Source organism: Rhinopithecus roxellana, chromosome 19 (genome assembly GCF_007565055.1).
Source record: "Rhinopithecus roxellana isolate Shanxi Qingling chromosome 19, ASM756505v1, whole genome shotgun sequence".
Classification (NCBI taxonomy): domain Eukaryota; kingdom Metazoa; phylum Chordata; class Mammalia; order Primates; family Cercopithecidae; genus Rhinopithecus; species Rhinopithecus roxellana.
The window spans coordinates 54,664,525-54,673,514 of record NC_044567.1 but is presented as its reverse complement, the minus strand read 5'-3'; the positions used below and the strand labels follow the sequence as shown (position 1 = coordinate 54,673,514).

General features: G+C 45.1%; 1 pseudogene; it reads right to left on the bottom strand.

Annotated features, from left to right (window-relative positions):
- Window positions 1-3,737: 3,737 nt before the first annotated feature.
- Window positions 3,738-5,711, bottom strand: LOC104682017 (annotated as a pseudogene).
- Between the last annotated feature and the right edge of the window lie 3,279 nt (window positions 5,712-8,990).

The following is an 8,990-nucleotide window of genomic DNA, read 5'->3' as shown; positions in this document are numbered from 1 at the left end:
GACAAGAGTGAGGCTCCGTCTCAAAAAAAAAAAAAAGAAAAAAAAAGTTCTGGATTTTGTGTTGCTGGGTCAGAAGAGAAGCGTTTTTTAATGTTTTTTGTTTTGTTTTAGTTTGTTTTTTGTTTTGAGATGGAGTTTCGTTCTTGTCACCCAGGCTGGAGTGCAATGGCGCGATCTCGGCTCACCGCAAACTCCGTCTCCTGGGTTCAAGCAATTCTCCTGCCTCAGCCTCCTGAGTTGCTGGGATTACAGGCACGCGCCACCATGCCTGGCTAATTTTTATTTTTAGTAGAGACAGGTTTCTCCATGTTGGTCAGGCTGGTCTTGAACTCCCGACCTCAGGTAATCCGCCTGCCTTGGCCAATGTTTTTGACTCATTTCATACTGAGAAATTGTCCTCTGGAGTATAATTTATACCTTTGCCAAGCGTAAAAGTGCTTTCCTTCACACACACTTGGCTCTCCAGTTTAACTTCATTTATTTCTTTTCTTTTTTTTTTTTTTAAGAGAATTTTCTTGAGTTTTCCAGGAAAGTAAGCATATAATCTACAAATAATAATAATCTTTGGATTTTTTTTGTGTGTGTGTTTCATCTACTAGATGAGCAAAGTCGCAAGAATTTATGTTTCAGCATTGGTAAGAAGGGGAGTAAATGGATGTTCTCAAACCCTATGAGTATACATTGGTAAGTATTTTTGGAGGATAATTTGAGACTGTGAAAATCTAAAATTGCATATCCTTTCACCTAGCGATTACACTTCTAGAAGATTATTATTCACAAGTGAGCAAAGACATACGGATAAAGGTATTCATTAAGCACTTTTCCTTAATAGCAAACATTAAAATAAAATAAAACATTCATCAGTAAGAAATGGTTAAATAGGCCAGGTGCAGTGGCTCCCACCTGTAATCCCAGCACTTTGGAAAGCTGAGGTGGCGGATTACTTGACCTCAGGAGTTCGAGACCGGCCTGGCCAACATGGTGAAACCCCGTCCTTACTAACAAAACCGAAAACAAACAAACAAAAAAAAAACAGAACAAAAAAATAGCCAGGTGAGGTGGCACAAGCCTGTAGTCCCAGCTACTCAGGAGGAGGCTGAGGCAGGAGAATAACTTGAACCTGGGAGGCGGAGGTTGCAGTGAGCCAAGATCGCACTACTGCACTCCAGTCTGGGCAGCAGAGCAAGACTCTGTCTCAAAAAAAAAAAAAAAAAAAAGAAAGAAATGGTTAAATAAATTATAGTAGCTAATACTATGAAATACTATGCAGCCATTAAAGAGAATAAGGTAGATCTCTAGTACCAAACTGGAAATTGGTCCATGCGATTTTGTCAAGTTGATAAAATATGTTGCAGGATAATAATATTTTATGATCCTAGTTTTATTTTTCAAAATCAATGTATATACACTCAGAAATATATATGCCTAAATATGCATAGAAAAGCGTCTGAAAAAGACACATTGAACTGTTGAAGGTGATTACCTCTGAGAAATGAAATAGATATAATAACGGGAATGTTTGCTTGTAACTTTACATGTTAACTTTTTTTTCTTTCTTTTTTTTTTTTTTGTTTTGAGATGGAGTCTGGCTCTGTCAGCCAGGCTGGAGCGCAATGGTGTAATCTTGGCTCACTGCAACCTCCGCCTCCTGGATTCAAGCAATTCTCTTGCCTCAGCCTCCACAGTAGCCGGGATTACAGGTGTGAACCACTATGCCCAGCTAATTTTTTGTATCTTTAGTAGAGATGGGGTTTCACCATGTTGGTCAGACTGGTCTCAAACTCCTGACCTCATGATCCGCCCACCTCAGCCTCCCAAAATGTTGGGATTACAGGCGTGAGCCACTGCGCCCAGCCATTTTAACTTTTTATGAATATTTATTCCTCTAAAAAAGAGGAAAGTAATGTGTCTCTTCCTTTCCAATTCTATGTCACTTCTTTTTCTTATCCTATTGCATTATATTAGAATTTTGAGAGCAGTTGTTACTATGAATAGTAATAGGTGACATCCTTGTCTTGTTCCTGACTTTATTTTATTTTTATTTTTGAGAGCACGTCTTGCCCTGTCACCCAGGCTGGAGTGCAACGGCAAGGTCTTAGCTCATTGCAAACTCCGCCTCCCAGTTTCAAGCAATTCTCCTGCCTCAGCCTCCGGAGTAGCTGGGATTACAGGTGCAAGTCACCATGACTGGCTAATTTTTTTTTTTGTATCTTTAGTAGAAATGGGGTTTCATCATGTTGGCTAGGGCTGGCCTTGAACTCCTGATTTTATGATCCCCCTGACTCAGTCTCCCAAAGTGCTGGGATTACAGGTGTGAGCCACTGTGCCCGGCCTCTTTTTTTTTTTTTTTTTTTTTTGAGACGAAGTCTTGCTCTATTGCCCAGGCTGGGGTGTAGTGGTTCAATCTCAGCTCACTGCAGCCTCTGCCTCCCGGGTTCCAGCGATTCTCCTGCCTCAGCCTCTCAAGTAGCTGGGATTACAGGCACACACCACCACACCTGGCTAATTTTTGTATTTTTAGTAGAGATGGGGTTTCACCATGTTGGCCAGGCTGGTCTCAAACTCCTGACCTGAGATGATCCTCCTGCCTTGACCTCCCAAAGTGCTGGGATTACAGGCATGAGCCACTGCGCCTGGCTGTTGCTACTGAGTTTAATAGTTACACATGGCCGGGTGCGGTGGCTCAAGCCTGTAATCCCAGCACTTTGGGAGGCCGAGACGGGAGGATCACGAGGTCAGGAGATCGAGACCATCCTGGCTAACACGGTGAAACCCTGTCTCTACTAAAAACTACAAAAAACTAGCCGGGCGACGTGGTGGCGCCTGTATTCCCAGCTACTCGGGAGGCTGAGGCAGGAGAATGGCGTGAACCCGGGAGGCGGAGCTTGCAGTGAGCTGAGATCCGGCCACAGCACTCCAGCCTGGGTGACAGAGTGAGACTCCGTCTCAAAAAAAAAAAAAAAAAAAAAAGTTACACCTTTGGCTGGATGTGGTGGCTTATGCCTGTAAAGTCCTACTTTAAACCACTCCTTAATGAAACCTCCTTTAAGCCTTCTAGGTGAGAATTAATCTTTTACTCCACTAGTTAAATAAAACTAGCAGAAAGGGATAGAAAGTTTGTTTTACCTGGCCAGGTGTGGTGGCTCACACCTGTAATCTCAGCACTTTGGGAGGCTGAGATGGGTGGATCACCTGAGCTCAGGAGTTCAAGACCAGCCTGACCAACATGGAGAAACCCCGTCTCTACTAAAAATACAAAACTAGCCAGGCATCGTGGTGCATGCCTGCAATTCCAGGTACTTAGGAGGCTGAGGCAGGAGAATCGCTTGAACCTGGGAGGTGGAGGTTGCAGTGAGGTGAGATCACGCCAGTGCACTCCAGCCTGGGCAACAGAGTGAGACTCTGTCTCAAAAAAAAAAAAAAAAAAAAAAAAAAAAAAAAAAAAAAAAAGGAAAAGAAAGAAAAGAAAAGAAAAAAAAAGAAAGTTTGTTCTACCCTTTGCCTGGTCTATGTGGTAGCATGCCAGATAAATTTGATATATCCTTTTTTACTATGTTTCTTCATATTAGAACTTCAAAAATTATGTATATATACATGTATTTGCCTCAAAAAGTGACATGTATCCAAAGAAAAAATGACAAGATGTCCATCCCTTGGCCCCCTTCCGTCCCCCTTCCTGCTGCTCCTCAGCTGCCCAAGATTGAACCCTGGCTGGGGCTGGGTAGCAGGACAGCCCCTCAGATGAGGTCAGCAACATTGAGAGACATTTCCTCAATGGAGGTGTTGTAGACGGTCTCGATGTCTCAAAGAGTCCTCTTGTCTTCTATCACCATGTTAACAGCCACACCCTTACGGCCAAACTGTCCACCTCAACCAATTCTGTGGATATAGTTTTCTCCGTTGGTGGGAAGGTCATAGTTGATGAGTTAAGAAACCTGCAGCACAGCAATGCCTCTGGCCAGCAGGTCAGCGGGAATCAAAACTCTGCTAGAGCCAGAACAAAACGCCCTCACTGGCCAGGCGCAGTGCCTCGTGCCTGTAATCCCAGCACTTTGGAAGGCCAAGGTGGGCAGATCACCTGAGGTCGGGAGTTTGAGATCAGCCAACATGGAGAAACCCCACCTCTACTAAAAGTAAAAAATTAGCCGGGCGCGGTGGCGCATGCCTGTAATCCCAGCTACTTGGGAGGCTGAGACAGGAGAATCACTTGAACCCAGGAGGAAGAGGTTGTAGTGAGCCGAGATCGTGCCAATGCACTCCAGCCTGGGCAACAAAAGTGAAACTCCATCTCAAAAACAAACAAACAAAACAAAACAAAACAAAACAAAAAACTCCCTCATGATCACATCTTGTTCCTCTTGACCCTTATCTCCATGCATGGCAGAGACAGTGAAATCTCAAGCATGCAACTTCTCAGGGAGCCAGTCCACCTTCCTTCGGGTGTTGATGAAGACATCTGCCTGGGTGACAGTCAGGGTTTCATGCAAGTCACACAGGGTGTCCCGCTTCCACTCCTTTCGTTCCATGTTGATGTAGAATTGGCGGATACCCTCCAGGTCAACTCTTCCTTCTTGTCAAGAATCTGAATGGGGTCCTTCGTGAATTTCTTGGTCACCTCAAGCACATCAGAAGGCACTGTAGCTGACGGCAAACTGGATGTTGCTGTTGAGTTTTTGGAATATGTCGTAGATCTGGTCCCTGAATCCACAGCTGAACATTTCGTCAGCTTCGTCCACACATCTTGATGTTTGAATAAATGTTTCCAGGCTGAGTGTGGTTGCTCACGCCTGTAATCCTAGCACTTTGGGAGACTGAGGTGGGCGGATCACCTGAGAGCAGCTTCGTACAAACATCTTGATATCTTGATGTATTTGGGAGACAGGTATCTCCGGTTAAGGCTATCAAACACACGGCCAGGGGTACCCACAATGACATGGGGAGCTTCCATCTGTGGTTTCTTTTCTTTCTTTTTTTTTTTGGAGACGGAGTCTCACTCTGTCACCCAGGCTGGAGTGCAGTGGCACAATCTCGGCTCACTGCAACCTCCGCCTCCCGGGCTCACACCATTCTCCTGCCTCAGCCTCCCTAGCAGCTGGGACTACAGGCGCCCGCCACCACTCCTGGCTAATTTTTTTGTATTTTTAGTAGAGACAGGGTTTCACCGTGTTCGCCAGGATGGTCTCGATCTCCTGACCTCGTGATCTGCCCGCCTCGGCCTCACAAAGTGCTGGGATTACAGGCTTGAACCACCGTGCCCGGCCTTCCATCTGTGGTTTCTGCACCTCAGCACGCACGTGGGTGCCCCCAGTACAGGCATGACAGGAGGCACCCATGCAGTCTCCTAGTGCCATGACCACCTTCTGTATCTGCTGAGCCAATTCCTGAGTGAGTGCTAGGACCAAAACCTGGGTGGCCTTTAGATCTAATTCAATCTGTTGCAGAATTGATATGGCAAATGTGGCCGTTTTCCTAGTCCCAGCTTCGGCTTGAATGATCACATCATAACCCTTGATACAAGGTAGAATGCCTTGCTGCTGGACGGCAGAGGGCTTCTGAAAACCATAGGCGTAGAAGCCACGGAGAAGGGACTCCGATAAGTTCATGTCATCAAAGCTATCTACAATCTCATTCTAGTTACTCTCCATGACACCTCCATGCTCCATCCCATCAGGATCATTGTGTCTGGATCAGGAATCTTGACTTGCAGACATGATCCTTAGATATACACATATATGGCCGGGCGTGGTGGCTCAAGCCTGTAATCCCAGCACTTTGGGAGGCCGAGACGGGCGGATCACGAGGTCAGGAGATCGAGACCATCCTGGCTAACACGGTGAAACCCCGTCTCTACTAAAAAATACAAAAAACTAGCCGGGCAAGGTGGCGGGCGCCTGTAGTCCCAGCTACTCGGGAGGCTGAGGCAGGAGAATGGCAAAAACTCGGGAGGCGGAGCTTGCAGTGAGCTGAGATCCGGCCACTGCACTCCAGCCCGGGCGACAGAGCGAGACTCCGTCTCAAAAAAAAAAAAAAAGATATACACATACATACAATTTTCTTTTTTTGAGACTGAGTTTCACTCTATTGCCCAGGCTGGAGTGAAGTGGTGCGATCTCGGCTCACCTCAACCTTTGTCTCCTGGGTTCAAGGGATTCTCCTGCCTCAGCTTCCAAGTAACTGGAACTACAGGTGCGGGTTACCACACCCGGGTCATTTTTTTTTTTTTTTTGAGATGGAGTCTCACTCTGTCACCCAGGCTGGAGTGCAATGGCACGATCTCGGCTCACTGCAAGCTCCGCCTCCCAGATTCACGCCATTCTCCTGCCTCAGCCTCCCGAGTAGCTGGACTACAGGCGCCCACCACCACACCCGGCTAATTTTTTGTGTTTTTAGTAGAGACAGGGTTTCACCATGTTAGCCAGGATGGTCTCGATCTCCTGACCTCGTGATTCGCCCACCTTGGCCTCCCAAAGTCCTGGGATTACAGGTGTGAACCACCACGCCCAGCCCTTTATTTTGTATTTTTAGTAAAGATGGGTTTTGCCATTTTAGCCAGGCTGATCTCGAACTCCTGGTCTCAGGTGAGCCACCTGCCTCGGCCTCCCGAAGTGCTGGGATTACAGGAGTGAGCCACCATGCCCGGCAAGTGCTGTTTTTAAATATTCCTTCTAGGTCTAGGCTGAGTTTCACTCTGTTAATAGCCTTTAATTTGTTTTTATGGACTCGCAGTGTTCATGACACAGGTGGATATCATGATGCTGAGATGAGGAAGGACAGGTCTAGTTGGACTTGCCCTCGCTGACATATCCATACCTTGGGGAAATGCAGGTACACACAATAATTAGCTAAAATCTCCCAGAGTGAGTCCCATGACAGGTGGGTCGTGATTCTCCTTTAAATGGGACTTTGATTCACAGAACTTGTGTGCCAAAAAGTTTCCTTCTCACAACTTGCTAATTGCTTTCTATCAAATTTGCACACATAACAACGTCCATTTACCTATAAATTATAGAGGACAGTTCTCAAAACAACATTTTAATATTTGCACTTGGGCCGGGTGCGGTGGCTCAAGCCTGTAATCCCAGCACTTTGGGAGGCCGAGATGGGCGGATCACGAGGTCAAGAGATCGAGACCATCCTGGCTAACATGGTGAAACCCCCATCTCTACAAAAAAAAACAAAAAAACAAAAAAACTAGCCGGGCGAGGTGGCGGGCGCCTGTAGTCCAGCTACTCTGGAGGCTGAGGCAGGAGAATGGCGTAAACCCGTGAGGCGGAGCTTGCAGTGAGCTGAGATCCGGCCACTGCACTCCAGCCTGGGCGACAGAGCGAGACTCCGTCTCAAAAAAAAAAAAAAAAAATTGCACTTATCATAAATAGACTTTTACTCTGGAGATACCTTAGAAGAAGATACTCCTCTTCCCAATAGAAGTATTTTTGGAGTGCTTCTTTCAGTCAGCTTATTTGCAGAATTGTTTAAACTGACACTAATTTTACTACAGCAATTGAATAAATGTTTCCAGGCTGGGTGTGGTGGCTCACGCCTGTAATCCTGGCACTTTGGGAGACTGAGGTGGGCAGATCACCTGAGGTCAGGAGTTTGAGACCAGCCTGGCCAATGTGGTGAAAACCCATCTCTCCTAAAAACGCAAAAATTAGCTGGGCGTGGAGGCGGGCGCCTGTAATCCCAGCTTCTCAGGAGGCTGAGGCAGGAGAATCGCTTCAACCCAGGAGGCGGAGGTTGCAATGAGCTGAGATTGTACCATTGCACTCCAGGCTGGGTGACACAGCGAGACTCCATCTCAATAAATAAATAAATAAATAAATGTTTCAATTTTGAAAATGTCTACTGGAAAAATAAAGATTTGCAATTAAAATGAATGGGGAGATTCTTAGATTGTGGTAAGTAAAATGGATATTTACACTTAATTTTTTTTTTCAAGAAACATCATCTAAAATGTTCATTATTAAATGTTTCCTGGATGGACACAGTAAGTTCTATCTAAGTCCTTACAAATTCTGATTGATAGCATAGATGTCCTAATTCTACATTTTCAATAGACAAGGGTTTATTAAGATAGATCTATCATCCTAGCAGCTAACTGAAGGGAAAGTGCATAGAACCATAACGCATCACTTCACATCAAGGTAAGCACGTAATAGTTTTCTGTTCAGAAAAATCATAATCCAGGGAGAAAGTTTTATACCTTCCCCCAAAGGGAGTTTATTGTTTTTTGAAGGACCGCTATAGAAATAAAATTTGAGGCCGGGCGCGGTGGCTCAAGCCTGTAATCCCAGCACTTTGGGAGGCCGAGACGGGCGGATCACAAAGTCAGGAGATGGAGACCATCCTGGCTAACATGGTGAAACCCCGTCTCTACTAAAAAAAAATACAAAAAACTAGCCGGGCGAGGTGGCGGGCGCCTGTAGTCCCAGCTACTCAGGAGGTTGAGGCAGGAGAATGGCGTGAACCTGGGAGGCGGAGCTTGCAGTGAGCTGAGATCCGGCTACTGCACTCCAGCCTGGGCAACAGAGCAAGACTCCATCTCAAAAAAAAAAAAAAAAGAAATAAAATTTGATATAAATTAAATTTAGTGCATAACTACATAATAGAGATTTTAATTTTTTCTAAATATGAGTCTGAGCTCAAGGTTTATAGGAGTTAGTGCTACCTATTTGTATGAAGTCAGTGTTTATAAAAGTGTTTCTGATTTCTTTCTGGGCAATTTTGTTTACTTTCAGAGCATTCATTTAAAAAATAACTGATTTACTCAGCTAATTAAATATTAAGTAGCATGGTATCAGACCATAATAAATATTTTAAAAGGTAAAAATGAAGGGAGGGTGGATTCTTAGAACAAAGGGATGCTAATTTATTGTATGTTTATTGACTGTTACAGAACCGAAGCAATAGCACAGACCAAAGCTCTATGCCTCATTTTATTGTTCTTATCTGAAAATCCCAGAAATGTAAAACTGGACAAGACTTTCTAG